Source organism: Corythoichthys intestinalis, chromosome 20 (genome assembly GCF_030265065.1).
Source record: "Corythoichthys intestinalis isolate RoL2023-P3 chromosome 20, ASM3026506v1, whole genome shotgun sequence".
NCBI lineage: Eukaryota > Metazoa > Chordata > Actinopteri > Syngnathiformes > Syngnathidae > Corythoichthys > Corythoichthys intestinalis.
Genome location: NC_080414.1, coordinates 16,667,635 through 16,690,880, shown reverse-complemented (window position 1 = coordinate 16,690,880; position 23,246 = coordinate 16,667,635). Strand labels below are relative to the sequence as shown.

The window sequence follows — 23,246 nt, the reverse complement described above, 5'->3', positions numbered from 1 at the left end:
ATACAGGACTTCTGTACTGTATGTTGAATGTATATATTCGTCCGAGTTTTATTCATTTTTTTCTTAATGCATTGCCAAAATGTATATGATCGGGAAAAATTATCGGGAATGACTGGAATTGAATCGGGAGCAAAAAAAAAAAAAGCAATCGGATCGGGAAATATCGGGATCGGCAGATACTCAAACTAAAACGATCGGGATCGGATCGGGAGCAAAAAAACATGATCGGAACAACCCTAGGTATAACCATAACAAAGAATCAGTGAACATTTCTTTGACATTCTTACTGAGAATGCTTTTAATACACTGATCTCAAACTTAAGGCTCGAGGCCAGATTCGGTCTGCCACATGATTTTGTACGAGATCATGTGTGTCAACTAGGTGTATGACAAAATATTGAAAAGGTTATACATCTGATACTTTGTATCCTGAAAGGTTATCGATATGCTCCTGCCAAGAATTGAAATAGCGTTTCAAAAAGGTGTCACTCAGTGTTGTTTTTGGCAGCCATTTTAATTCTCATCTTAGTCTTAGTCTTTTGGACAGAAATACTTATTAGTCTTAGCCATATTTTAGTCATTTCAAAATGTGTCCATCTTTGTCTAGTTTTCGTCAACGAAAACTTCGTCTAGTTTTGGTCGACAATTCTCAAGATGTTTTCGTCCAAAAACTTCAAAAGTTTTAGTTCACGAATAACTAAATAAATAAAGGTTTCCAACAATTTTGAATGAACACGTGCACATAAAAGTAGAGTCTAAAAGGAAATCACCATTTTCATGATGATGTACACACTCAGCAGGAAAACAGCACATTATTTGCAATTAATTAAACTTACCTTGACGCTACTGCATGTACCGTAATTTTCGCACTATAAGGCGCACCTGACTATAAGCCACACCCTTCAAATTTGGCAAGAAAATGGCATTTGTTCATAGATAAGCCGCACTGGACTATAAGCTGCATCTATCCTCACTGTATATTAGGATATTTACACCAAAAGATATTAACCGGTAACACTTTATTTGACAGGCGTATCATACGACTGTCATAAGACCAAATGAACCACCATGAAGCTTCAAGAAGCTTCATTTAGCCATCACTGCTCCCTTTGGGGAGACAGTCAACCTCTGCTGCCAACACTGTTGTCTTCCAACATGCCTCCTAGCATGCAGTGCAGCGCTACAGATGTAAATACCAATCAAAATCCATGTTCTGTGCTAATGAATTCTTCAGTTACTGTTCCAATTGTTTCATTAATTGCTAGTTATGGTATTTGGTAACACTTTGACAGTGGTGCCATAAGACTGTCATTAGACAATCATAATTATGACATGATGACACTGTCATGAGCACTAATGAATGCTTATAACAGATGTCATTTATTGTTATCCAGCAAATTATCTCAATTTTGAATAGATGCAAAAGATCCAAGCTGGACATAAATGGAGTTAGTGACATAATTTGCCAGATGACACTTAATGACATCTGTGAAAAGCATTCAGTAGTGCCCATGATAGTGTCATGTCATAATTGTGACGGTCTTATGACAGTCTTATGACAACGCTGTCAAATAAAGTGCTACCTATTAACACAAATAAAAAACAAATAAGCCGCACTGGACTATAAGCCTCAGGATTCAAATTGAAGGAAAAAAGTAGCGTCTTATAGTCCGAAAATTACGGTAAAATGTTTTCTGAGAGTTTGAGAAACCACAGAGTCACCGCGCTAAATGGTAATGCTGACACAAAGCCATGCTAACGCTACAAGTTAGTTTAGTGTGTGATGATCACTCAGCACAGACGTTTAAAGGCTAAAGGGGGGGGGGGGGGGCAGCACGTCAGATGAGTGACACGACCAAACACTGCTAAATGCATTCTAACTACACATACAATAAGTAAATATCACACATTGTGAATTTATGACGGAAATTATGATGAATTTCGTTCTCGTGTCATCAGACGACAACTGGCATCCATCTCGTTATGTTTTTGTCATATTTGTTTGCTTTTTCAATTCTTTTTCCTGTATTCAGCACCTGATTGAGCCAGATGGGCGTGGTAATGCAACACACCTGTGCTGCATTAGGAAAGCTCAATATTTAAGGAAGCCTGTCACCATCTGCCAGTGTCGGACTATTACATGGCAACCTGCTAGCTTACCGCTGCTGTGTGCATCATCTCGAGTTCTACTTGCCATTTACGGTTGTATTCTTTGTTATCACGTTGTTGTAGTGCTAGTATTTTTGTTGGACTTTGCCATCACTTGTTTTATCCTTTTTCCAGCCTTTGTGGCTTCTCCTTAGTTTTCTTGCCGACTAGGTTCGTGCCATTTTTGTTTGGTATTTTGTCTCGTGTGTTCTGGCGTGCTCCTTTAGTTCTCGTTTTGTAATAAATACAACAAACTTCAACTTCTGTGTTTGGATCCATATTTAACGGCTTGCCGTTTCATAACAGTTTTAGTCTCCCAAGACACGTTTTCAGCACGTCATTGTAACATCATCGTCATGAAAAAAAATTTTCGTTGCCGAAATATTTTCGTTATCATCATCATTGACGAAAACCACACTGGTGTCACTGTTTAAAAAGATAAATAAGTAAAAGGGAGCCAACAAGTTGCTACCAAAATCTTCCACTAGAATAGTGTCTCTGTTAACTCAATGGCTGCCATTGACGGCAATGGAAGCTCAATCCATTTAGACTGGGAGGGCTGAATGAACGTTGCAGCCTGTCTTTCCGATTTTCTGTTCATTATAGGGCAGGGGTGTCCAAACTTTTTGCAAAGGGGGCCAGATTTGGTGTGGTAAAAATGTGGGGGGCCGACCTTGGCTGACATCCTTTACGTAGAAAAATATATTTAAGCAAATTTTAGCAAGCCATTCAGTGTGTCACATTTGCTTAATTATTTTTTTTTCTTTTTCGACTCTCGGGCTCTTGCGAAATACTGTTGCTGTGAAATTAAACTAGCTTCAAGTTGCTTCAAATTCTCGCTGCATATCTTCCCTGTATACTTGTCGTACATGTCAGCATGTCTTGTTTGGTAATATCGCCTCACATTGAACTCTTTTAAAACAGCGACGTCGCAAATGAGGCAGGCACAGTTTTTGCATATTTTAGTGAAGAAATAGTCTAATTTCCACCTTTCCTTGAAGTGTCGGCCGTAACAGTCAACTTTTATTTTTGTTGATTGTCACTATTTTAGAAAATGGAAGTAATGGGTCACACAGAGTAATGTTGCTTAGCTCTTAAATACCTCCAACATGAAGCAATTATCAGAGAATCCCTACATTTGGAAAATAAGGTCCTAATGAAACCTTTTTTTCAAATTTGTAAAAAGAAAAGTCAAACTGAATATGTGTAATAAGCGCTCTATATCTAAAACCCATGCTAAATCGTGTTTTTTTCTCATGGAACCTGCAGGTGCATGTGTTGACTTGCATCCATCACTTTTTTTTTTTTTTTTTCCCAAAAAGAAATGTCAAAATTCTAAATTAGTCTCAAAATCATGAAATTTTAGTTGTATCAAACGTGATACATTTGGTAATAAAGGGTTAAATTTGCTGCTGCCTTTTAGTAGGTAAATGAAGGTCAGCATTTTGTGTGTAAGCTACTGCATATGCTGGTTGCAGTACTGCTGACCAATTCATTCAGTCTGTGTTCGGGCCAGACGTTATTGATTTTATGACAGAGGCTGGGGGCCAGATGAAATTTGACCACGGGCCGCATTTGGCCCCCGGGCCGGACTTTGGACATGTCTGTTATAGGGCATTCCCAGGTAACTTACTGTTCAGTCACCCAAAATTAATAGGAAGTGACCCAGAAATGGCCCAAAATCAATAAGAAGTGGCTGAAACTCAACAGCAAATGATCCTGAAATGGCACAAAATTAAACTCATTGATTGCTATTGACAGCAATCCATTTGAAGTGGGAGGGATGGCAGCGAATGAACATTTTGTCCTCCCTCCCAGTTCAAAATAATTGGACGTCTAATTGTGATATACTAAATTTCACACCCCTAGTGTCGAATTCATGATTCTCGCTCAGTTAAAACGAAATAATACTGTATTTCGTTCAAAACTTGGACACCCCTTGTGTTCAGGTAAAAATGGACCCTTGTGTTAACTCTGGGACACAAAATGAACCATAATTACAACATGAACGTCCTTTCTTTCTGACTGTTTGTATTTTCAGAATTCATTTTATCATCAGCAACCCAGTTGCCCCTCAGAGGCCCCCTTTTTGCATTTAATTGAATTACCCCATAATGAAAACCGTCCCTAATGAGATCAATTTGAATTATTTAACAGTGGCCAATTTGAGCGAGAGAAGCAGCGGCGTCAATTATGCATGCCGGACCTTTTTCAATTCATCACCTCTTCCTTTTGTTCAAGGTGCAATTTATTAAGTGCATCCGCATCTGCCGACGTCGATGGCGCTGGAGATACGCTGCGGCCCGGGGGTGAGTCAAAAGCGCTTAAAGTACTTGGGAGTTATCGGACACCCTGAGTCCTATCGATTGAATGCTGAAATGTGTTACGTTTCTACAAAAATGTACAAAGCTCAGACTTCAGGACCATTGACGGGGATAGACGTTCGATCCATTTGAACTGGGAGAGGCTGGTTAGTAGAGAATGGTAAAATACTTTATTGCCACATTCTCTCTAGGAAGGGTGTGCTGAGGGATTGTAGCAGTCGAGTCAAAGCAGAGCAAGTCAGGTGAAAAGAATGTCATTGCAGCGCCAATAAATAATTCACACAGAGTGCGGGGATTGCGTCAGGTTAGGTTTCAATGGGTTCATCGTTTTGGAAATTGCATAGTCATCGAGTAACACATTGCTATTCCTAGAGATCCCTAATTACTAGTCGTGTTGTTCCGATATGATTTTTTACACCGATTTCAGCTATGAAGTATCGGCCAGACGCCGATAATGTACCGATACCACAACATTTGAAAAAAAAAAAAAAAATACAATCAATCATTATTTCAATACTAAATAACTGCATACTTACTTGGATATAGGCATGTGCCGGTATGACATTCTGACGACGGTATAATACCCTTAAGTAAAACTATCACGGTTTCACGGTATTGCAGTTACATCTCTAAAATGTGCTACTTTACCTGGGTTAAAAAAACTTTTTTCCATTGAACAGGATTTTTATTTTTCAAAAAATATTAGCAAATTGGAAAATAAGTATAATGTTAAGTTAAAAAAATATATTCTCAATAAAATTAAAATAAATACATTATAGTTGAGCGTAAACCCACAGCCACAGCTCAACATTATGACCATCAAAACAAAAATAATTTAATTATTTCCATAAAAAGCATGTGTGTATGACTTGTAACATGTTTACATTGCCAGAGAGAGAAAAACACAACGTTTTACCACCGCTAGACACACTAAACACACTGGAGTTAATTTTCGTAGCAGGTGGGAAACATTCATGATAGTGTTTACTAACCTTTAATTTTGTATAAATGCGAAAACATATTGGAGGTATTGCCTCTTTAGCAGCCACCCTCCGCAAACATGCTTTCCATGCCGGTTGGCCCTCCTCCTCTAAGTCGTGGCTGTAACTTTTCTGTAGCCGAAGTATTCCCATACCAGCGATTTCGTTTTCTTCAATGGGGGAAAAAAAGTTCGGGAGTTTCATCTCTTTCAGCCATTGTGTAGCACAGTTGACTCATTGACACTGAGCTACAACCGGTGGGGGAGGGTTGAGCCTTGCAGCTGCAAATGAGGAATTTCTCCCTGCATTTTTGGGACATAAAAAATAGCTAATACCGTAGGGACGGTATGATGGAAAATTTTTGCGGTTTTGAAACCATGACATTTTCATACCACGATATACCTTGAAACTGGTAATGTGCACATGTCTAGTTGGATGTAAACCATTGCTATCATTGGTCAGGCACTGCTTAAAAACATTGTTAAAACGGGGACAAAAATGATCCATTAGATCAGGTAGATTTCTTTTCAATTGCCTACCTGGTATGGTTGACTGTAATTGAAAAAACTCCTCTAAAACCTAATAGTTAAATGGCTCTCACAGTTCCATATATGTGTTGGTAAATTAGATCTGCACATTTTTAGCAGTTTTGTTAATAACGGCGTTAGAGTCTTGGCAACGCCGTTACCATTACTGACGATGTAAAGGCGTGCGTTACTATGCGTTACTACGTTGGTTGAATGAGGTGAGAAAAGTCTGAGAGACACGGACTCACGGAAGGTGACTCACTTCTCAGAGGGAAGGGAGTTGTGACGCCGTTGCAATCGCAATGCTAGGTGGCTCCAATAATACCTGACTGTAGCCGATAGCCTACAAACTACACCCACATGATACTTTAGATATCAGATGTATATAGACCTAGATCCGAAATAAGAGACTCGGCGGCTTTAAGCACATGTATAGAGAACTAGATGCGACATGAGAGACTCGCCAGCGTTTGTAAACAGCCGCCATCTTAAAGCAGTAGACTTCTCTGGAAGGCTCTGTTGTAAAGAACCTTCCCAGCGAACCTAAGTAACTTTTTATCTAAAATACTTCTGAATCGGCAAAATCTTGACTTGAATCTATCTTTAAATAATGAAACCGTTTTAAAGCTTTCACATGTCGAAAGTAGACAGAAGGTAACTAATGCAATAACGAGAGCAATTTTAACATCTTTAACAGTTGATTCACAACAATAAACGACTTCCAAGCACAGCAAAGGTTACTATGTTTTTTTTGTTTTTTTGGGAATGAAAAAAAAAATATGAACGGTAACACCATTTACTTTGCCAAGTAAAAAATTACTCTTACATTCAGGTAATTGAGTCACTAACACAATTGCTTTTGGGGAGAAGTCATTTGTAACTGTAATTAATTACTTTTTAAAGTAAGATTAACAACATGGATTATTAGTAAAGATGTCCCGGGATGCCGATCGATCGGGTCCGATCACGTCATTTTCAAAGTATCGGAATCGGCAAAAAAATATCGGACATGTCTTTTTTTAATATATACTGGACTGTCTCAGAAAATTAGAATACACAATATTCTAATTTTCTGAGACAGTCCTGTATATTGTTCTATGTAAAGGACGTCAGCCAAGGTCGGCCCCCCACATTTTTACCACGCCAAATCTGGTCCCCTTTGCAAAAAGTTTGGACACCCCTGCTTTAAATGGTGGATTAATGTACAGGACTGTCTCAGAAAATTAGAATATTGTGTATTCTAATTTTCTGAGACAGTCCAGTATATATATTTTTTAATTAAATCGTTTTCTAATTGTATTTAACGTTACAGACAAAATGTCTTACACTCATCCAGAGTCTTTAGTTTTGGCTTCAAGTAGGGCTATCAAATTTATCGCGTTAACGGCGGTAATTAATTTTTTTAAAAATTAATCACGTTAACATATTTAACGCAATTAACGACCTACTCACGCATTGTCGCGTTCAATCTATAATGGCGCCGTTTTACCTATATATAGAGCTAAAGCAAGCGTAAAATGAGTTGAGTGAATTTTGGCAGTCTTTGGAGACTTTTTTGTAAATGGCTAAAGCCTTACAATCCCTCTCTCAACAATTAGAAATATCGTGGGAAGCAATGTGGTGAAGCAAGGTCGTAGTTGATCTTTTTCTTAACACCCTATGTTATTTCCCAACGCAGAGAAGATATATCAATTGGTACCACTACGCACAGTCACGGTTGCACTTCCCATCATGCATTCGGGCAGAACAGTTAAATGGCTACAGTACCATTTACTGAAAGCTCAACAAATACACTAGATGGCAATATTTAGTCACAATATACAAAGTCACATTTATCCTTTAAGAATTATCTTTCTATCCGTGGATCCCTCTCACAGAAAGAATGTTAATAATGTAAATGCCATCTTGAGGATTTATTGTCGTATTAAACAAATACAGTACTTATGTACTGTATGTTGAATGTATATATTCGTCCGAGTTTTATTCATTTTTTTCTTAATGCATTGCCAAAATGTATATAATCGGGAAAAATTATCGGGAATGATTGGAATTGAATCGGGGGCAAAAAAAAAGCAATCGGATCAGGAAATATCAGGATCGGCAGATAGTCAAACTAAAACGATCGGGATCGGATCGGGAGCAAAAAAACATGATCGGAACAACCCTAATTATTAGTAATCACAGATATCGATGCTAGCGGACACTGCGACTTTTTGGGGGTTTGCGAAATGTTGCAATCTTAAAAATAGAAGAATTTTCACCAGATGACTTGAATAGCTCTATTAGGGAAGACTGGTCGACTCACTATGACCACACTGTATGCATTAGAAATGTCCCGATCCAATCGAGTGATCGTTAATCCGGCCGTTCACGTCATTTTTCAGAGGATCGGAATCGGGTGAAAAAGATTGGGTTTTTCTGTTTTTCTGCATCATGCTCGTACAGCCTCTCACACTCCCTCCTGCTAAGCAGTGCGACCAAACTGTTTTTCTCGGTCACCAGTACAGCTGGCGTTTGGTACTTAAAGTTAACGATGATTGACAGCCTCGGTAGCTCTACAATCAAAAGCACAAATGTGTTCATCATCGTTAAGAATGTTACACAGTCTGAAGTGTGCTATGGCAACTCATTCATTGTGTAGAGGCAGTCCTCAGCAGCGTGAGCGTTTGAGCAAAAAAATATTTTTTGTTTTTATTTATCGGATCGGGACTGTGTATCGGCAGATTCTCAAAATCAGGTGACTCGGACTCGGGTGCAAAACTATGCAATCGGGCCATCCCTTGTATTCATATCTATAGTATATATATATATATTTTAGGCTATGGGGGTTTATCTGTGAATGATGAAGACTGGTGTATGAAGAGGGATCCATAAAGCCATTTCTCTGCACAATTCCTGCATTTATGAAGAAAAACAAAAATTTACATTAAAAAAATAAAAATAAAATAAAAATCACATATCCTACGATGGGGCTATTGCGCATGCACACATTGCGATGGTGATGTTTAAAGATATATTGTGCAGGCCTAGTCGGGACCCCTTCCGATACCAGTATTGGTACAGCACTAGTTATGAGTACGAGTGAATGATCGCTGCCAGACCCCTCACAGTCAAAATGGATCGGACGTCGATCGATGTCAATGGCAGCCAAATAATTCAGTTGCAAAAACTACGTTAAATTGTCATTACTATTACACTATAAAAGTGATAAATCTCCTTTTTTCTCCCAGAAAACAACCATGCATCCCTTACGTTCCACTTCAAGGTGCCTTCTAGCTCAGGTGCAGCTGCAGCCATTGAGCATACCCATTAATTACAACCTCCCCGCCCCTTTCGCTATAAGTCCCATTCAATGACCTCTCTTAATTGCGGCAGACCAGCATTACCTGTTCCGTGCTCTATTCTTCCACATTGTTTCCCAGGCAACTGCATTTTTTTCTGACCTACAAAAAGTTGCGACTCCTGTAACCGAATCTCACTTAGCTGGCGAGGCGCTTGTTTCCATGGCAGGCTTGCTGTGCTATTTATATCACTCTTGCTGTCTTTCAAACTGGCACCGAATGTTGATTAATGGAGAAAAACGTCTCACTTGCTTCCCGATAAAGAGAAAAAGCTAAAAGAAAAAAAAAGTGAAGAATTGAACTGCAGTCACAAAAAGTCATGTTTATGTTGGCGTATGAATGCATGAATGGAATTTCTTTGTTGGTGTTTTGCTAAGCAAAGACGTGCTGGGCTTTTGGCGCTCAGTCAATCGTATGCATAAGTTCTCCTCACAGAGGGAGCCCTAATCAAAATGTCCATCGGAGGATCTGCTGTATTCAAGGATTTCTCAGAAGTTCAGAGCGAACCTTTTCTTAAACCGGGGTGCACATATACTAGGTTTGAATATCTCAAACGATTTAGAAGATGCTGGGATGCTTAGTGAAGACGCATGTCCAAAACATATAGTCCACCTTATCCTAAACTTAAACAGCGTTTCCCACAGTGTTTTGAAAGTCTGGCAGGCCGCCAGGCTAAAAAATGTGCGACAAAAGAACGTGTGAAAAGTACACGGAGTTTAACTGCATGCTAACTGTCTCTGGTAATACAGTTAAAAGTGCAATGGCAAAATCTTATCTTATTGACACGTGAACAAACCTGTCCTTGCTCTCCGCCATTGCACTAAAACTGCATTGTATTTTTGTTTGTTCGTTGAAACTGTATTTCAGACTGCGCCTTTTTGGAAGATGTTTAATACAACTTGTAGCAGGGATCAGAAAAAAAAATGGCTATACTTAACATGCAATAGTCATCCCTTTGCATTGTTTTTTTTTTACACTATGTGTGGTATATCTCCAAGGTGGAAGTGAATTCTGACCTCTTTTGTTCGCGTCGTTATCCGTCCGACTGCTGATTGGCTGCAGCCCAACGCGAGTGGCTTCCATCAGGCCAATTCAAGCAGACGTTTGACCCCAGACATTTCCCTAATGTGTTTTTGTTGTGCGGACTACCCGGCTTCACAAACGTCTCCGCGGCCTCACTACTGGGGGTTCGCCGGTGACTCGCTGCAAGAGGGGGGTCGCTTTGGGACGCCCCCGAGGAGCCTGCAGCGTCGACGGCCAGACTTGAATACGTACGGCAGCAGCCGGGGGCCCCCGGAGTCGGGCTGACCCCAACTGCGCAAGGCAGCTGCACGGACGAGACGTCGGGGAGTGGCGCATTGCTGGACGTCCTGGTTGTACAAATCAGAACACCCGACAGTTGGGCCGACAAATGCTGCTATTAGACGGGTGTTGACAATTTATTACCAAAACCTATTGGTATTTAGGGTGCAGCTGATTCTGTTTTAAGGGGCATGCCTGTTTGTCACTTGAGCCAGTAAACCTGGCAAAATTGTGAGCTAAATTTGCAATATTTAGATTTCAGACTGTTCTTTCTCTAGATGCACTAGGGACACAAATACTTCCATGATTTTTTTTTTTAAACAACACATCCCCTCACCTCTGTACACACCCTAAAATGACCCCAAGAGTACAGAGACAACTCAGCCAGGAGGTCACACAGGAACTCTGTACAACATCTAAAGAGATCTCCCTTGCCTCCGTATGTGTGACTAAACAGTTAAAAAAAAAGGCATATAAGGCATAAAAAATAAATATTGTATGGATGGATGAGACAAAAGTTAAAGTACTTTTGAGAGGATGTTACAGCATCATACCAAGAGTGTAACTTAAAGGTGGTTTTGGGGTTACTTTGTCACTTCAGGACCTGCACAACTTATTGTAATTCATGGAAAGACTGAATAAAAATGGCATCGATGGAAAGATTTTCAAGGAAAAAAACACAACAAAATAGACTTTTGGGAGTATACGGTAGGTAGTAGAGGTGTAACGGTACACAAAAATCTCGGTTCGGTACGTACCTCGGTTTTGAGGTCACGGTTCGGTTCATTTTCGGTACAGTAAGAAAACAAAATGCAAAATATAAATGTGCTAGTTGTTTATTACACACCTTTGTGCTTTCAACAATAGGAACATTAGCCTATACAAAGCTAGAATTCTGCTCAAAAAGTAGCGGGTATTTAAAGATAATCCAACAACAATTTGCCTTTCAGACCCCGCGTATTGGTCAGCTTTCTTTCTGAAAGAAGAAAAAAGAAGTCCTGTGCTAAAGAGAAAAGCAATCCCAATGACAAAGATTTTAACATGTATTTTACAAATGAAATGCTTTAATGGATCATTCTTTTCTTATCAACTGTTTTCAAAAGCTTTATTGGTGGATTTTCTCAAGTTAAAGCGCCACACAGAAATTAATACATTTAATTGTGTAAGCAGGATCTGTGTATTATTCTTATTATTTAATTGCAGGTGTTATAGCTCATTTCAATTTATTTTATTTAAACGGGCTATTATTTATTTTATTATGTGTTTATATTTTACAAATGTGATGTAGTATTCATTTATATTGTATATTTTATGTTGTATAACTTTAGTTCCTATGTGAATATTAGTTCCTACTTGTTTTATTGTGGTAGGAGGGTTTTGTATTAAACACGGGGCCGTGTTGGTTATTATTATAGCAGAGAAGACAGCAGTAAATCAACAAAGACAAATCAAGTGTGCCCCACTCTACCACTCAAGAGATCTGATGGACTCAAAAAGTGGGTTACGATTGCATATTAGTTTGAAAATCGACCGGATCCACCGTATTTTTACACGAGTGACTTCCGGTCTGCCCGATCCTAGCTACCGGTAGTAGTATTGACGCAGGAGGGTCGCGTCTCGCATCAAATAATAAACTCTGCCGTTCTTTTCGCGTGCATCATGTTGAGCCGCTTCTGGGACGTTTCTAACACGCGGCTGCACAGCGACTGGTTTCACTACGTTGTCGCGGCGGCCACGTTGTCGCGGCGGCCACGTTTCTGGGTTATACTGTCCTACTGTGTTGGTCCTCATCATAGTAGAGAAAACGGGAGTAAATATAATCTACACAAAGAAACTGTAACCCGATCCACTCACAGCCTCGAAAAGTGAGGGGTACATTATGTCAGAAACTCGTTCGATACAGCTCCGTTCCGAACCGAGCACCACGTACCGAAACGGTTCAATAAAAATACATGTACCATTACACCTTTAGTAGGTAGGTAAGATGATAGTTGAACAGTTCTGTAACTTTTTGTCTCATTAGATCTGGCGTAGATATAAAACAAATTTCAAAATAAAACCATTGTACCAATAGTCAAACATGGTGGGAGTCTGCCCTGCTTTGTCACTTCAGGACCTGGACAACATGTTAGCTTTGAGTATTTTTTTTCCCTTTGTAAATAAAATCATCATTGTAAAAGTGCACTTTCTGTTTACTTTGGGTATCTTTGTCTGATCATTTTCGTTGCCAAAAATTGCCAAAGTGTGGTACGAGTACTATAATTGGTACTCGGCTCCCTCTAGTGGTATGCAAAAGATTGACCGAACTAAATGTTTAAACAATCCATGGATTGAAAACATCGTGTTGGATAAATTTTGCCTGAAAACAGATGCATATAATCGTCCTCTTCAGTGAATGAGTTAATAAACTTTTGCCTCCTTTAGTTTGTCTATATTGTGTACATAACGCATCTCATAGTGATGGCTCATTGGGAGTAATAGCTCTCCACTGTGTGCTTGTTTAGCCTTCATAGAGCCGTCAGAGAGTAATAAACTATCTGTGGAAGACCTTCCGTGAGTGCGTCTCACAGGTCATAAAGTATAATCTGTAGTCTCATCAGGGATAAATGTGTCATCTTTGGCTAAACACCGTTCCGGAAAGTAATAATCAAAACATCATCCCCTTGTTGTGTTTGGAAGCAAAATTGTCTGCGTCACTTACGGCGAGGTGATGTATTTTCTTTTTTTTCCAAGTCGAGGAAAGTTTACTTTTATTGCTGCGAGGTAAGTAGGTAGCCCGACCTGGTGGTTAATGTTTTCAGGTTTCTCGCTGAACTTTCATTCGCCACTTGAAAGTACTTGACTTGCTTCTAATTTACCTTGAAGGATCTGTCTGCACGTTTAGATTATTCAGACAACTTATCATTAAATCGACTTTGGAATTTTATGACAGCTTGGATTGTGGTTATAGTGCTTTTTGTTTCACTATTTGGCTTAAAGTTAGTCAACAGGGCCCGTTTTAAATGTTTGTGCATTGAAATTTATTACATAAGTGTAAAGTTTTAACATTTCCTGACAAGAATAAAAGTTACAAAGAGTTACAAATATATTTTTCAAGGGTTTTCTTGATAATTTAGCCTCAAAAAACAGGAAAATCTTTTCCGCCCAATAACAACATGTACACAGTCATGTTGGAGGTGAACTACCTTGACAATGTTTACACAAATTGTGCAAATGAGGCAAAAAACGGCGTGACAAGTAGATCGAAAATGGTGTGAATGAAGCAGAACCCAAACACTCCAGTCCCGGTGACAACATTGCAATATTTTCTTATGCATATGCCGCACATTTGTTTGCTTAGAAGTAGTTCGGTGTTTATTCAGTGTCACACACATCAAGGTTTTTTTTTTTTTAAGTTGCTGTCCCACATCGGGAAGAGAAATCTGAACTGTGGACTAGTCTGGATTGGAATAACAACGGTGATATATTTACACAGACATTACCTGGGTTAAGGCGAAAGCGCGAGCACCTCGACGCGCCCCCTTGACACAAAGTCGCCGGACGGGCAATTTGTCTGCGTGCTCAGTAAGTGCGAGGTACTGGATATACTTGGGCCGCTTCCTAATGAAAATAAAAGCTCAACGTGGAATGACACATCCTTGGTTCAGCAAAGCAGCACTGATGACAAAGGGAAATTCAAGACCGATGTCATAACTCCACTGACAGCTATAGCTGTCTGTTTGGATGGGACCATAAATAGATCACAGGTCAAATTGAGAGTCTAGAGACCCAAAAAATATGTAAAAATTTAAAACTAAATAATTAAAAGTTTGTCTACTGGGCTTATTCAAGGTCGATCTTCACGATCTTTCACTCCACGCTAAAAAGAATTGGACGTCTAGCGTTGTCAATGGCCCTCCAAACCGTAGCTACGATGCAGGCTACGACAAAGAAATCATATAATCTCTCCAAAACTGGCATAATATAATTGCGCAAAACTACAGTGCTCAAATAAGTCTTCCACAAAGCTGCTGCTTGAACGCGAAGAGTGTAAAAGCGGCACCTCATTTGGCCGCCGCGCCGCTTGGTTATTTGAGAGCTCCCATCAGTCAATTGATTTAGCGAGAGCCAGTTGGGCGTGCAATAAACGCCACACTGGCGCACAGAAACCGGAGCTTATGGATTCACCTGCGGGCCCGCTGCGTCCTTTTGCACTTCCAACTCGTTTATTTCTAGTCTGTTTCTGTCTAGTTTCTCATTGAATTGATGAAGGATACAAGAAGGATCTATCTAGTCTCAACTGGAAATTTTTGTTTCACGCTGTGCTAGTGCTTAGAGACAATATTGGCAGAGGTTTCAAGGAAGATAGAGTTTCATTTCACGCCGCGGCACTCGTTCATCACTGCTAGCTCTGTGGTAGTGTTGTGCTTACCAAGACTGGGCTAATACTTGCCTGGAACTAGACATCATCAAGTCAAGATCAAGACTAAGATTTTTACAGCTGCTTGTAATCTATTTGTTTGTAAAACAATCCACATTCATGTTGTTACGTGAATCTTGTGATTTTACGCTAGTTTTTTTCAGTTTCCAAACATGCTAACAGCAAATTTAGCAGCTCAGCTATAAAGTTTACCTCACCTGGAGTTAAACTACCGTATATTTCGGAAGGCGCCACCCACCAATTTGACATGAAAATGGCATTTGTTCATAGATAACACGTACTGGACTATAAGATGTAAGTAAGCTGTGCTCACTGTATTATGAAATATTTACACCAAAAGATATTAACTGGTAAAACTTTATTTGACAGTGGCATCATAAGACTGTCTAAGACCAAATGAACCACCATTAAGCTTTGCAGCCAATTGGCTGCAATGATTCCAGAAGCTTCATTCGGCCATCACTGTTCCCTTGGGGAAGACAGTCAACCTCTGCTGCCACCTGCTGTCAACACTGTTGTCATCCAACATGCCTCCTAGCATGCACTGCAGCGCTACAAATGTAAATAACAATCAAAATTCATGTTCTGTGCCAATTATTTCTTCAGTTACTGTTCCAGTTGTTTCATTAATTGCTAGCTATGATGCCATAAAACAGTCATACGACCATCATAATTATTGACATGACACTGCCATGAGCATTAATGCTTATAACAGTTTTCACTTTTGAATGGATTTTAAAAATCCGAGCTGGACTTAAATGGTGTCAGTGATATAATTTGCCGGATAATACTTAACTCATTTGCTCCCAGAAATGTATAAATATGTTCTATTTTCAAATGCTTCATTGTCCCAAAAACATATTTATACGTCTTTTGCATATACAGTATAGCTTCCGCTCGATCTGAGAAACAAAGAACAAAAATCCAAACCCATTTTAAAGCAATAAAACTGCCCACTGGAGGGCAGTAGCCCATGTTGTAAGACACGCAACACGATTCAACAGCAGTGAACGGCTGAGCAGCACGATCGAAGCGCTGGAGGCATGATGCCAGGCGGCGGACGACCGAGCAAAACAAACGAGAGGATGCCTGGGATGCCATGCGCTGGACGACCGAGCAAAACGACTGGGACCACTAGTGCAGCGGGCCCGCCGAGCAGACCCTGCAGAAACTCAAAAATAATCCATCTTTGTGAGACGGACAACGATTGGGGAAACGTTTACACGGCTGACGCGGCGACAACGGCGTCATCTCGGCGACAACAGTGTCATTTGTCTGTAGTCATGTGTAAATAAATTGTTACTTTGCTATCAAAAGCTCTATTTGTCGTGTTCTTTATGGTATTTTGTAAAAGGAAAAGATTATTCAGATGTTTGGGATGTAACTAATGCAAAAAATAGCTGTGTTAAAGTCAAAGTTATGTTTGAAATGTATGCATTTACAAAAAGCTCATTTTCTCCATTTTTTCATCAGAAATTGCAAAATTGCTCAAACTAAGCTATTTTTTAATGCTGATTTCTAGAGAATGGAAAAAGATATAAACTTACTTTTTTTCTGCTGAAAGAAGAGAGTCTAATCTTTCTTTTGGTGGGTTCCATGTTTATATAGCAATAGAACAGAATTTTCTGTGGGCCTTGCCCAGTCAAAATCCAGTAAAACGGCCGGGAGCGAAGTGCCTTGCTCTGGTGAAAATGGCTGGGAGTGAATGAGTTAATGACATCTGTCATAAGCATTCATTAATGCCCATGATAGTGTCATGTCATAATAATGACGGTCTTATGGCAGACTTATGACGCCACTGTAAAATAAAGTGTTACCTATTAACCCAAATAAATGAACAAATAAGCCACAGGATTCAAAATAGGAGAAAAAAGTAGCGGCTTGTTGTCCGAAAATTACAGTCATATGTTTAGTTATTAAATATGACTGAAATGGATTTAAAAAAAAAAATTCAATCGATTAAAAAAAAAAAAAATCAATCTTCAATCGCGATCTTAAAATTGCCTACCCCAAGTTCCCATTCTGCATCAGGTTCAATCGTGTTCAAACGCTATCATCATCAGTAACCAGGAAGCCCAACAGCTAACACAGCATTCTATTATGTTAGCTGTTGGTGTTCTTCTTCTGTCACCACCTCTTTAGCGGCATGAATGTTTGATTTCAGCCTTCTTGGGGAAACTTTCTTGGTGCCCTTTTCATGAATTTATGCAACGGATGACATATCTTTATGGAATTCATAATCGGATACTAAAAAGGAAGTTATTGGAGAAACAGCTTGAGCAGATCACCAATTGAGGCTGATCAGTAGCAGCTTAGTGCTGTTGAAACAATAACCTAGAGTGGACAGAAGGCGAACAGACGCGGCGCGGACGTGTTGACGGAAGACTTCCACTAGGCCAGAGACGGACCGAGCCTACCGGCCCAGGTCGCTGTTAAATCTCCTTGAAGCTAATAATCTAAACCCTTGTTTACTCTCCCGGGTGCTTCTGCGAAGGAGAAAAGTACAACAGTGACCTACGACTTACGGGGGGGAAGAGAGAGCAAAGAAAACGGGGTTTGTGTGTGTTGGGGGTGGAAAACAAAAGCAAAAGAGATGAAGGGGGGTGGAGTGAGTGCCCTCGGGGTTTTAGCCTACGCTGATATCATCTGGAGAAGACCCGCATGCTCAAAGACGAGAGTGTAAGGGATGCCCGCTGCGGAAAATGAGTGGGAATCGCAGATAAAAGTATTGAGAAATCTACGTAGATCTTTGCGCATGGAATGATAAAATACAATTTTCATCTGGAAATAACATTTTGGGGACCTTAGAGAGAGGGTGCGCTAACTCTAAGGATTTTGAAGGTGGGTGGGAAGTTTTGCTTTATTTTTGGGGGGGTTTTGTGCTCGCTCTGTAAGGATTTTAGGGGAATTCGAAAAGATTGACATGTTTGAATTTTTTCAAGGGAGAAAAAGGGTATGCAAATTAAGTCATTGGACAAAAAAATGGGGATTTTACTTTACCTGTTCTTTGAAATTGTAAATTGTAAACGGATGGGGATGACTTGAATTTCGGTTGCCTCAATATGAGGTGTGCCAATATTTGAGCCAATATAAGGCTCAAAGGGAGAGCATGGATTTAAAGGTTTGGCAATGATGTTCAGGGTTGTTTTGACTATTTTTGGTAATTTAAGAACAACGTAACCCCATAAAGCCTAAGATTTGTTCTGACCTTTTTTTGTGTGTGAGGATTCAAGGGCGTACGTGAACTGTACTTTGTGCTGAACAGACTAAATCTTTTCAAAAAGTTTGGGAATTTTTTTTTCAGTTCATATGGCAAATGGATGGAGAGCTACAGTGGGGTGTGCTTGGAGTCTGGAGGTGAAAAGGGTGTGCACAGATTTTAAAGATTGTTTTGACATATTTTTAAAACTCTGAAAAGCTTCCCTGCTTTGTTTTGACTGTATTTTTCAGGGTTTGTGAGGATTCAAGAGGGTGCACCAACTCTATCAGGAGTTCAAAAAGTTTAAGAAAGACTGCCAGGATTTGTTTTGAGCTGGTTTTTGAAAAGTTTGGGAGGGTTCAAGTGGGCACGCTGTGTCGGTAAAGGTGCACGGCTGAATTTAGTTAGTTTAATTTAGTTAAAGCTGAAAGTGTTCAAGTAAGTTTTCAGGGTTTTTTTCAGGGTTTTTTTCTGCCACAACCTCTCCCTCCCTTCCCAGTCCATTCCCTCCCTCCCTCTTTCTCTCACTCCCTCTCTCTCTTTTTTTCCTCCTCTACTTCCTCAGAGACACACACACACTACTAGTCAGCGCCTGCAGCGGTAATCGGACAACTCTCTCCGTTCTCCCCGGACCAGACTGGACCGGCCCTGCTGAGGTACCGCGCTGGCGGCAGAGTGGGGGTACGCTCCATGGCTTCCCAGGCTTTCAATGAAAAAGAAAAAAGGCGGCTTATAAAGTTTCATCTCCGTCCAACAATCATGCCGGAGATTCTGGAAGGAGAACTATTTTAGAACTTTGCTGCTGGATCTTTTTTATAAAGATTTTTTTGTGTTTTTAAAGAAGGGATAAAAAGAGGATTCGAGGATAATTTTTGTGAGTATGACATTTTTGTTTGTTAGCGTGTGGAATTGCTGCTGCTTCTTTTTAGCGTGTTTGCAAAAGAAAAACTAATTGATATTCATGTGCGTTTAAAGATGAGAATGGGAAAATTAATTCAAATTGGATGAATAGTTCATTCAATTTTAATTTAATGAAATGATTTAAAAGGGGCCGATGATCTGGATGGATATACTGTATAATCCCCAAAATGTTAAAATGAGTTTTGAAATGTTATTACAGTAATCAAAATGTGTGTATTGTTTAAATTTAAATTGTCATAATTGTGATGATTAATGATTCTGGGCTTAGTTAAACAGGAAAATTTCTATAAAAACCAAACAAACAATCGTTCCGTTAAATTGTAATTGTTCTTTCATTTACTGCTGAAAGAAAAGCTTAAAACTTTCCACTTTAAGCTCAAAAAAATTTTGCTCATAGTTGAATTATTATCAAATAATAATAATAAAAACTGCTGTTTTGACATTTCTAAATTAGTCAAATTGATCTGTTGTAAAGGTGATATAAAATGAATATTATTTGTAAATCATTAACAACTTCAAATATTTGCAATTAGTCAAAAAGAAATTTCATTTGTCATATTTTTTTGGTGCGCCTGACATTTAGGAAAATTGAAACACACCACGGTTAAAATTAAACACGCAACATTATTTCGGTTCAAGTGTAAGCGGCGTCAAAATAGCCAAAAGTGCCGTCCGAGTCGCTCCCAAGTAGAAGCTCTTGATGTTTTATGCCATCTGCTTCAGCCGTGGAATGCAGCAAGGAGACCCTGAGACGGAGGGCCGCGATTTCACGTCCCCGCGTAGTAAATGCGACACACACACACACTCCTATAATTGAAGTTCTTTAATGTTAAAAGGGGAACTCCTTTGACTTTTGTCCATCATTTTTAGTTCCTTTTGAGGTGCGAAATAAAAGAACTTGAAGCAACGGTGGGCAAATGATGGTTTGCGGGCTTTTAAATGTGCAATGTACAACCCAAAATTTTAAATGAAGTGATCCCTCAGAGGGCTAATGAGGATAAGGACCCCACCCTCGGTGTTAGACAAACACGACAAGCTGCTACCATTCACCGGCACAATAACCTTATTTATCCAATTAGCGTGTATTTGCTCGCGTGGCTGTATGTGCACAAGCAGGAGCGGTCGGCATTGTGGATGTAGAGAATGGTGGTGGGCGGGGGACCGGAGGGGGGGCCCAAGTAGTAAGTGGGATGATTGAGCAAGGCAGGGGTTGTTTACTAAACACCAGCAGGCGTTGTTTTGTTCACACGTTGCTGTTTGGGTCAGGAAATGAGATTCTGAGTAGAGAAAATGCAATATGACGGGGGAGAACGGACATGATTTAGATGTCAGGATGAGGAAAAAGATGATTTTTTTTTTAGACTTCAAACTACTTAAACTGAAGTCCTATTTACATAAAATGTTGAGTTCAGAGTGTTTACTTGTCTGAGTTTTCTGGGAAAAAAATTGGAAAAAGGCAGCGAAATTGGTTGGTTTGAAACAGTTCAACCAACTTTTTTTTTTTTTTTGCAGTGCAATATCTGTATCGAATATTATTTTTACACTCATTTTGCATGTTTTTAAGGTAGTAATGTCACAGGGTTAATTTGACGCAAGACTTGATTAACTCAAAATGCCCCACCCCCCCCAAAAAAATGTAATACATATACACACACACATATATGGCGGAAAACACTCAGGTGACTTGAAGTTCCCATCTGAGACCCCAATTTGGCCAAATTTCAAAATTGTCCTATATGCATGTGTGATACATCATTGCAAAGCTTAAAATCTCAATTTTCTGGGGTAATAAAAATTTTGAACAGAAGGGCATTAAAAAAATAAATAGATAAATAAAAAATAAACCCCTAAACCCTAACTCTAGGCAAGAGCATGATTAAAGACACCATGATTTTAAAGAGATATTATCGCGTACTTACCTTATTTCGATCCAAAAAATCAGTGTAGCATGTATCACTGAGTGTCAAGTCACATCTGTGAATGGCAACAGCCGGATGTTTTAGGGATTTTATGGGGGAAACACGGTAATATAACAAGGGTCGCGATGCAGAAATCGCAGACATCAAGGAGTGGTCGAGATGTCGTTTTTCAAATATTTAAACTTTTAAACGTTTTTTTTTTTTTCCTCCAAATTTTTCTTTGTTTGGATCAATGATTTATCTTTTAAAATATCGGGGAAAATGCAACAGTAATAAAAAAAATATACAATTAAGCAATAGTTACGAGGTACATATCCTTGACTTTTTTACAGACACAATTTTTTTCATTGTGACGTAATTCTTATCAAAGTTCAAAATATGCGAGTGAATAATTTTTAAAGTTTTTTTTTTTTTTTAACTAGATATTAGCTATCAATTTATCATTCTAAGCTAAAAATGACAGGCATTTCAAATAATAAATATAATTACTTACTGTCTTTTTATGGCTGGATTGAAACAAAAGCGGTTGCGCGGTGTCTGTAAACTGGGGTCTCCAGGGTAAAACGGACAAATTAAAAATAGTTTATGTGCCATGAAACTGCTATGGCAGCATATAGACATATTGTTCTATCAAACTCAACAGTTCGTTTGTCTTATAATCAAGCAGTTTATGTTTAAGAGGGAAGCAAAAGCAGAAACTGTTTTTTCAGCCTTGTCTGTGTTTTCCACCAAATACATGTGAATTACACTTAAATACCAACGAATTGAAGTTTAGCTTTGTATGCAAAAGACAAAAATAAGATGCTTCTAAACTGCACTTGTTCGTATGATAACACACTTTCCAATCACATTAAACTGAGTTATTTTTCTTCAATTGAAATTGCAATTTAAAGCCTTAATTATCCTTCTAAAAGTGATTTACAATCAGGTTACGTGTTTGATTTCATTAGCAAAACGCTGATGTAGACTTGTCAAAATGACACCTTTCAAAAGCTAATGAGAAGTAATTTCCATTTAAATGTGCATACAGAGTTTATTTGATGGTCAAAAGACAGCACGTTGAGCCCCATTTTTGAAAAATTTGCATTCGCGGCCCATCATCCTACCAAAAAAAAAAAAAAAAAAATGCACCCACTCGCAACATCTGTGTCCAATTGTCGTGCGCGTCCACATTCTTTCGCTCGCCCGGCGGATTTATTTTCCCTGGGCCACCATGTGGACTCAGCTTAAGTGAGGATTAGTCGCGTTAGGGTTCCAATTTTTTTTTTTTTTTTTTTTTTGATTAAAGAAGTGCAAATAAAAACATGATAATAAATGGGCTAATGATATTAACTCTTTCAGCATCATTGACAGTGGTAGACGTCCATTCACGTGGTTCTTTCATCTTTCTGTTGTGAATTTAAATGAGTTTGACCGAGTAGACGGATTGGACGTCTATCGCCGTCAATGGCAGCCATATTGTACATATGATAAGCGTGAACTTTATTAGTTCAATTGTATTGATTTCAATTCTGAATTTAATGGGTGTATTAATTAAATTTGTTGCATTGGTGCTAACGCTTGTTCTTTAGTTATTTTGTGGCTCTGATTCCCAATATAACCTTTTTTTCTGGAAGAATATCGACTTGTCGTTTTTTTGGTTTTTTTTGCCAATGCAAAATGCAAAGCGACATTTTTAACAAGGTGGGTATATGTAGTTGGCACTTAAAAAATAGCCCTAAAGTGATAATATGAAACATAATAATACTTGGTATGCAATGTTTTAGACAACAGCAGACACAGGAGACTAATCTAATCTAAACTTCAATAAGTGGAAAATCAGTCAACTATGATAAGCTAATATTGGTGACGATTCAGAAAACTGTTGATAAATATGCAAAGAACTAGAAGGTTAAGGTGAAAATATATGAAGAATCTGGATAAAATACCACGGATATAAGAATCATCGAAAAATGCTTAATTGCAAGAAAACTAGAGCAACTGATGGCGTAATCGAAATCAGTGACCAAAAATTGTACAGTATCAAAGTCATGCAAGAGTAAAAAAAAAAAAAAAAAAAAAAAATGCTCTGAAAAATATACCAGAAGAACTGATTCCTAGATTTCAAGTTCCTATTCACATTCATCTACAGTACAAGAAAAGTATACTTATAGATTAGTTGAATT

At 38.9% G+C, this 23,246-nt stretch overlaps 1 protein-coding gene across 6 annotated transcripts in view; it reads left to right on the top strand.

Moving 5' to 3' along the window:
* Positions 1-18,818: 18,818 nt before the first annotated feature.
* eya1 (EYA transcriptional coactivator and phosphatase 1) overlaps positions 18,819-23,246 on the top strand; it is a 96,196-nt gene continuing 91,768 nt past the window's right edge. For all 6 annotated transcript variants that reach the window (XM_057825157.1, XM_057825156.1, XM_057825155.1 and 3 more), the window contains exon 1: positions 18,819-19,115. The gene's annotated coding sequence lies outside the window, so the exon portion shown is untranslated. The remainder of the gene's footprint in view (positions 19,116-23,246) is intronic.